This window comes from Vespa crabro, chromosome 11 (assembly GCF_910589235.1).
Source record: "Vespa crabro chromosome 11, iyVesCrab1.2, whole genome shotgun sequence".
NCBI lineage: Eukaryota > Metazoa > Arthropoda > Insecta > Hymenoptera > Vespidae > Vespa > Vespa crabro.
The window spans coordinates 1,002,501-1,010,000 of NC_060965.1; the positions used below are offsets into that span (position 1 = coordinate 1,002,501).

General features: G+C 37.4%; 1 protein-coding gene across 15 annotated transcripts in view; it reads left to right on the forward strand.

Annotated features, from left to right (window-relative positions):
* LOC124428213 (tyrosine-protein phosphatase Lar) overlaps nucleotides 1-7,500 on the forward strand; it is a 488,512-nt gene that overhangs the window by 131,926 nt on the left and 349,086 nt on the right. For 4 of the 15 annotated variants that reach the window (XM_046972044.1, XM_046972050.1, XM_046972052.1 and 1 more), the window contains exon 1: nucleotides 6,795-7,050. The exons of 3 other annotated variants lie outside the window; for them this stretch is intronic. The gene's annotated coding sequence lies outside the window, so the exon portion shown is untranslated. Of the gene's footprint in view, nucleotides 1-6,792; nucleotides 7,051-7,500 lie in introns of those variants that run through there. 8 more of the 15 variants (XM_046972051.1, XM_046972054.1, XM_046972058.1 and 5 more) reach the window with 5 other exon arrangements.

Here is a 7,500-nt window from a genome sequence, read left to right on the forward strand (position 1 = left end):
ACGATTTTTATTTATTCCTTCTCTCTATTTTTTTTTCCTTTTTTTTTTTTTCTTTTATTTTTTTTCTCTTTTTTTTTGTACAACGAATTGTACCGAGCGAAATGGTAAAAGTAGAAGAAAAAAGAAAGTGGTAGGATGAGGAGGAGGAGGAGGAGGAGGAGGAATCCGTAGATAATCGTCGCGATTTCGTCTCGTTCCTTTTCTCGAATAATTCATGGCCCTTGAGTAAGGTGTGAATTATATCGAACTGTATCCTATAGAGCACGAGGATAAAGAGAGATAGAGAGAGAGAGAGAGAGAGATAGAGAAAGAGAAGAATAAGAATAAGAATAAGAATGAGAAGAAAAATAGAGGATCTCTAAAAAGGTGTGTGTGTTCGCTTGTTTCGACGATTCCTTCATTCTCGTTTCCCTTAGGGAAAGAACTCGACAATTTTTGCTCCTCTTTCGGGTTTTCCTCTCTCTCTCTCTCTCTCTCTCTCTCTCACCCTTCTTTTCTACCTTCGAGATGTTCGATTCATCTTTTTTTTTCTTGTTCTCCTTCTCCTTCTTCGTTTCCTTCTTTTTTTCTTTTTTCCATGAACGAGATCACGAGGAAGAGAAACGCAAAGGTAAAGAGCGGTAATTCGTTTCCACCTCGGTTTGTTATTAATGAGGTTTCGTTATCCAAGAATTCACAGGCTCCGGTAATCACCCTACAAACGTTTCTTCGCATTTCTTCGAGCATTTGGTCAAATGGAAAAAAAGAAAGAGAGAAAGAGAGAGAGAGAGAGAGAGAGAGAGAGAGAGAGAGAGAATCAGAGAAAATGAGAAAGATAGAGATATATAGAGGGGAGGGAGGGAGGGAAGTAGAGAGAGAGAGAGAGAGAGAAAACTTTCGCTAAAAGACGATCTTTCTTTCCGTCTCGCGTTAAATAGCACCACGGTAATCCATTGTTTAACCTCAACCAACTCTTTTTCACCATAGCCAGAGAGAAAACAGAGACGTTACAGAAAGCGTTAAAAGCCGAACGACTCTCCGCGATTAGTTTTACTTACCAACCTACCTACCTACCTACCTACCTACCTACCTATCTACCTATCTATCTACCTACCTATCTGCGTCAACTTTAAATTCATTTCCGGTTTCATCGTTAAAATCATTCTCTCGCGAGATCGTAAATCCCGCGAGGAGATCGTAAATGAAATTATACGCGTGCTCGCACGAGCTAGGACTACTAGCTAAGAGCCTGTTGTAATAAAGATTGCGCTACGTGATCGGCCGACGCTCCTAGTCGTATATTCCTAGACGTTAAGGGTTCAAACGCAAACGGCAGGGCTTGGTCCGAGTCCTAACGACAATTACGAACGATGCGAGTGCACGCAATGCGACCGGAGATAAGTCGAGAATGTAATGGGGTGGGGTGCGATGGAAGAAGGGTGGGGGAGGAAGAGGGGAGGCCTAGAAAAAAGGGAACATATATATGTATATATATACATATATATATATATATATGTATATATAGCGCGGGGAAAAGCTTAGGAAAAGCAATCGTTTGATCGCGAAAGCTATTCTCAAAGATATCCACGTATTTTTTTCTCTTCCTTTTTCTTCTTTTTTTTTTCTTTTTTTTTTTTTTTCTTTTTACGATCGAACAGATAACAATAATACTAATAACGATGATAATAACGTAATAATACTGACGATAATAACAACGGAGGAAGCGATATAAGTCTCTCATATTCATGTACTCTGAAACGTGCGGCGCGGCAAAAAAAAAGAAAGAAAAAAAAAAGAACAACAAAGGAGAAAAAGAAAAGAGAAATAAAAAAAGAAGAAGGAAGGAAAGAGATGAAAGAAAAAGAATAAAAAAAAAATAAAGAAAGAAAAAGAAAAAGATCAAAGCAAAGACAAATGCTAATATGAATAAATGCTAATATGTGGCAAACTTTTCAACGAGTCGTAGTAACAAAATGATCGTGCACGCAATCCGACGACGAATACGAGAGAACCAAAGGAGGAAGGGAGGAAGGAAAGGAGAACGGAGTGAAGGGGAGAAAGGGCTGGGAGTGCGAGTACGGGAGAGTCAAAGAAAGAAAGAAAAAAAAAAAAGGAGAAAACAAGAAAAAATAAAGGAGTGGAAAAAATTTATACCGGGGTAGCAGTAAACGTTCCCCGTTTCTAAAAAGTATGATCGTTTTACACTTGTTTTCCTCTTTCACGAGAGCGTATCTTTTGAATAAAGATACTGGCAATGCTCGGACGCGCAAAAAAAAAAAAAAAAAGAAAAAAGAAAAAAAAAGAAAAAAGAAAGAAAGAAAAAGAAGAGAAAAAAGAATTTTTTTTCGAGAAAGAGAATCCTACCGCGGAGAGATATTTTTATTAGTTCAGCGCGAAACTAACGCACACGGATGAGAGAACTGACGTAACGCTGTATTGTTGCCTTGCCGCATTCGGAACATTTATAAAAGTGTTATCGTGTGTGCACTCGTAATGTATCTGTGTCCGTATTCAATGTCTATCTTCTTGTGCGACCGTGTCTATGTCTGACTATGTTCGTCGTGCCTGTGTGTATAGAGAGAAAGGGAGACCACCGCACGATGGAATTGCAACGAGCTGCGTTCTCCGAATACACGCGAGCGAAATTGTGGCCACGAGCGCGCATGCGGAACGTTCGAAGGAACGAATCGACTTTTCTCTCTTTCTACCTCTCTTTCTCTCTCTATCTCTGTCTTTAATTCTCTCTCTCTCTCTCTCTCTCTCTCTCTCTCTTTCTCCCTTTCTCTCTTTCTCTTTCTCATTTTTCATTCTCTCACCGTCTCTTTCTCTCTCTCTCTATTTTTTGATTCTTTGCACTTTTCATGAGGATGAAAAAGCTTTTCTCGTCTTAATCATTTGTCCATTTAATTTTGCAAACTGAGCTTTATCGGTCGATGTATGTATAAAATCGTAGAATCAATTATATTCTGTTAACAAAATTACAATACGTGTGTGTTGTATATATATATATGTGTGTGTGCATAGATATTTAAAAGATTTAAAAATGAATTTTTAAGAGAGTATCACTTTCATTTCTAAAGCATATTCGATGAGAAATCTTTCCGAACATTCTATTAGATATATATATATATATATATACATATAGATATATATATAGTTATCCATAAGAAATAAGAAGTCGAGACAGTCTTTTAATATAATCAATTTTTATATCTGAATCATTTGAAGAATTTCTAATGGATCGTCGGCGAATAATCTAAAAAGAAAGATCGCATCGAGTTATCTCGAATTATACTATCGTGTTAGACTTTTCCGAATAGCTGTATGGAGTATCGTAAGTACCTACCTACTCGAGGCAAGTATGCGAAATGTAACGTTATGTCGGTTCGGTTAAAGCAAAGTTTGCAAAGTAATCAGAAACGCGGAGAAGGAGACTGGCTAGGCGAACACATTTATGCGAGTTTCAAACTCTTCTCCCTCGTTCTACTTTAAACCCCCTTTTCCCTTTCTACCTCTTTCTACCCTTCCTTCACCTTTGTACCACCAATTCCTCTTTTTCTTTCTTCCTCCGCCCTTTCCTCTACCTATCATCCGCTACCCTTCTCCCTTTGCATCCCCCATTCTACCGCAAATCCAACTCGCTTCGGTCCCACAAACAACAAATAAGAGTCGAAGTATCGAGGAAACGTGCACGTCGACGTTATTTCGATTTATGTATTACAATTATCGAAAATGTTTTAACGATATTATTTCATCGTATTTCTATGCTAAAAAATACCAACAAAAACAAATATACATAAAAAAAAATATATATATATATATCTTTTATAATTAACTAATTCTATAGATATCGATTAAACCATTCGGGATGGAGCGGAGAAATTAAATTTTTGATAGAATAAACGAAGATTATTTCAAAGACGACGTAGAATTAATTAACCTGTTGCACTTTTTCCTTTTTCTTTTCCTTTTTTTTTCTTTTTTTTCTTTGTAATTCAAGAATATCCTTCGAAATAGATTGGTGTACTTACGTTCGTTCGTTCGTTCGTTCGTTCGTTTGAAACCTCGGATATACGTATTTTCTCAAGGAGGTCATTACTTTTTCTTTCTTTCCTTTTTTCTTCCTTTTTATTTCTTTTTTTCTCCTTTTCGGCAGATTTTAGGATTTCTCTAGTGACGCCGAAATCGTTGATATCAATTAGCCGTAGAAGAGGAGCTTCGCTAGCGAAGTTTGAAATCGGAGAGGAAGTAAGAGACGTTGAGTGCTTCGTTCGGTTAGTTCGTTAAGGAAGTTAGCTGACTTACGGAGCCAACAGAAATGGATAACTCGTCTTGCGTAACGACTCTTAACGCAATGCTCCCTATACCTTTTTGGTACTCGTGAAGGTTGCCCGAACTTCACTTTCTCACTCTTTTATCTCTTTCGTTAACCCCTTCTTTCTCGTCCAAGCAAGATAGATAGATATACAAATAGATAGATAGATAGAGAGAGAGAGAGAGAGAGAGAGAGAGAGAGAAAGAGAAAGAGAGAGAGGGCAAGTGAATGAAGAAGAGGGAGAGAGAGAGAAAGAACACGTAAGGGTTGCGACGATACTCGCTATTTGTCGCACGCGACACCTGACACGTGTCACGCAACAAAACACGCAACTCTCGTAACACCTTTTCTCTTCTACTTTTACTTACTTCTTTTCGAACGTTGAAAACGCGAACCCCCTTAATCCCATACATACCCCAGTACTCTCTCCTCCTTCTCCGCCACCGCCACCCGTCTACGTCCTTCTCCATTCTACCTCTCCTCTTTCTAACCCTTTTGTAAAATAATCGAATCGGACGTTCGAAAGTTTTAAAGCGTCACTCGCGCGACATATAACTCGTCCGACATATATATCCACGTCCGATAATTCTTCACTAAAGGTCACATGACAAGATTTTCCATAAGAATATTATTGAACTTTGTCTCGTAGTATTCTAACAAAGTTTATTAATATCAATCTTTTATAATATAGATAGAATAATAAATAATATATCTGAGAATATCGAATTTCTATTATAATAGATGACATACGATTGTTATATACGTCGGTCAGTCGATAAATAATAAAAAATTATTTAATTAAATCGATCGAATTATAACGTAGTAAATTAAACCACAACTTGTTTTGAAAATATTAAACGATCGTTACGACATTGATAATATTATTAAAACGTGAGACAAGTAACAATATATTAGATAAGCGATATTTCATCGTAGGACGATATTAGAAACATGGTATTGAAGGCTTCAGTCTCTCTTATATAGTATCCTTGAGAATATTTATTGATTTTAAGGCAGAGAGAGAGAGAGAGAGAGAGAGAGAGAGAGAGAGAGAGAGAGAGAGAGATGAACATATACATATATATAGAGAGAGAGAGAAAGAGAGAGAGAGAGTAGAGAGCGCCGTCTGTCGTCCAGCGATAATAACTATAAACATGGTCGGTCCGATGTGCTCGTACGTCGTGTTGGTAACTGCTATACTGTGTATACAAGGTAAAGCAAATCTATACTTCATCACGCTCTAACACTGAGATTTGATGCAGTTTGCCGAAGGCACTTACCGACGCGAAACGACATATGTATACATGCGATCTCTAGTAGCTTTACAAACGTAAATTAACCTAGCTACGAGATCCGATAAAATCTCACGATTACGAAAGTACAATCATTCTCTTTTTTTTTCTTTTTTTTTTTTTTCTTTTTTTTTTTTTAATCTAAAAGCAAAGAAATGACATTTAATTGAATCAATATATTAAATTTATAATGTCAAGAGATTATTAATCACGTTAAGGTAACTCAACGAGACGTCTTCGTTATTCCAATCGATCGTCGTATTTTTTTTTCCTTCGTTTCTATTTACGTTTCTTATATTCTTCAAACGAATAATAAACATGTATTGAAAAAAAGATAAATCGAATATGAAAATATAAATATTCGTCGTATATAACAGATATATGGGATACTATAATTATTTCCTTTCGTCCTAACCTCTCTTTTACGCGTATATTTATGAGGCATGCGAGAACTGCGTAACAAGCGATGCATATATATATATATTTTTTTTTTCGTTTTCTCCATTCTTTTAACAAATACAAATGACGGAATAATAATTCTTAAGTACGTGCGACGAATACCATCGTAAAGTTTTCTTCATCGTCGAGAGAAATGTTCAACGCAATCTAACGTATCCCCCGTACTCGCGAATATTCGAAATTCTTTGTCGGTAATCCCAACTAGTCAACTAGCTCGTATAACAGAGAAAGTTTCTTCGAAGAAAATGCTGTTGGTCGTCTAGCATCCTGAATTATCGACATTTCTTTTTCTTTATCTTTATACTCCCTCGATAAAGCATTACCCACGTTCTTCCTACCCGTTAGAATTCATAAAATTAGCCTCGTAAATTTTGATTCCTGGTGATAAATAATGGACGAAATATTCCATAGGATTTTTCCTTTTGAATAGAGAAAATATATGTGTATGTACGTACATACACACATACATATCTATATACGTACATATATATATGTATAGATATGTGTATATATATATATATATATATATATACACATATATTCGTGGCTGTAAGATTTTGGCGCGAATCGAACGAGTGTAAAGGTGGCATGTGTACGAGGTAACGAATGACGAGAAAGAAGAGAGAGAGAGAGAGGGAGAAAGAGAGGGAGAGTGAGAGAGAGAAAGAGAGAGAAAAGAGACCAATAAGTACGAAGGAACGAGAGAGAAGGATATAGGCATCGAGCGAGCGACCAATCAGCGCTTGGCATCGAGAAACCGCCGCGTGATGACGCGACGTACGCAGGTCCACAACATGGCCGGCTGGAGCCTGGCACCGCCATGGCGACATTCTTGTCACTTTCCTAACAATCCTCTTTTTTATACCTTTTGCACGACTTTTTTAAACGGCATCGCGTAGTAAGTAAAAACGACGAGTGACAAGTGCGCGGACGATGTGACAGTGACGATGGGATTTCCTTGACCACGCGGCCAGACGTCCACAAAATAATACGAAGAAAGTGCAAGTGAGTGTCTGTCTCTCTCTCTCTCTCTCTCTCTCTCTCTCGCTCTCCGTCTTTTCTTCTTTTTTTCTCTTCGTCTCTCTCTCTCTTTCTCTCTCTCGTTCGTTCTCGTGCACGCACGCACTCTCCATGCACGATTTTGTCGAAGTTACGAATATATCTCTGTATGTATACATTGTTTAGGAAAATTCTATCAAATATTTATAAACATTATTTACTCGATACATCAACTTTGTTATTTATCGTTCGATATATTTTTTTTTTTGCTGTCCTACGAAGAAAATTAATGAACGAACGTACGAATGAAAGAACGAATGAGAGAGAACGCATTCGAACGAAAAGCGTCTTTTTAGCTATGTCCTCCTAACCTGTCTCTTTCTCTCTCTCTCTCTCTCTCTCTCTCTGTCTCTTTCTCTCTTATCATCGTCTGGTGATTGACTTATCCAAAATTGT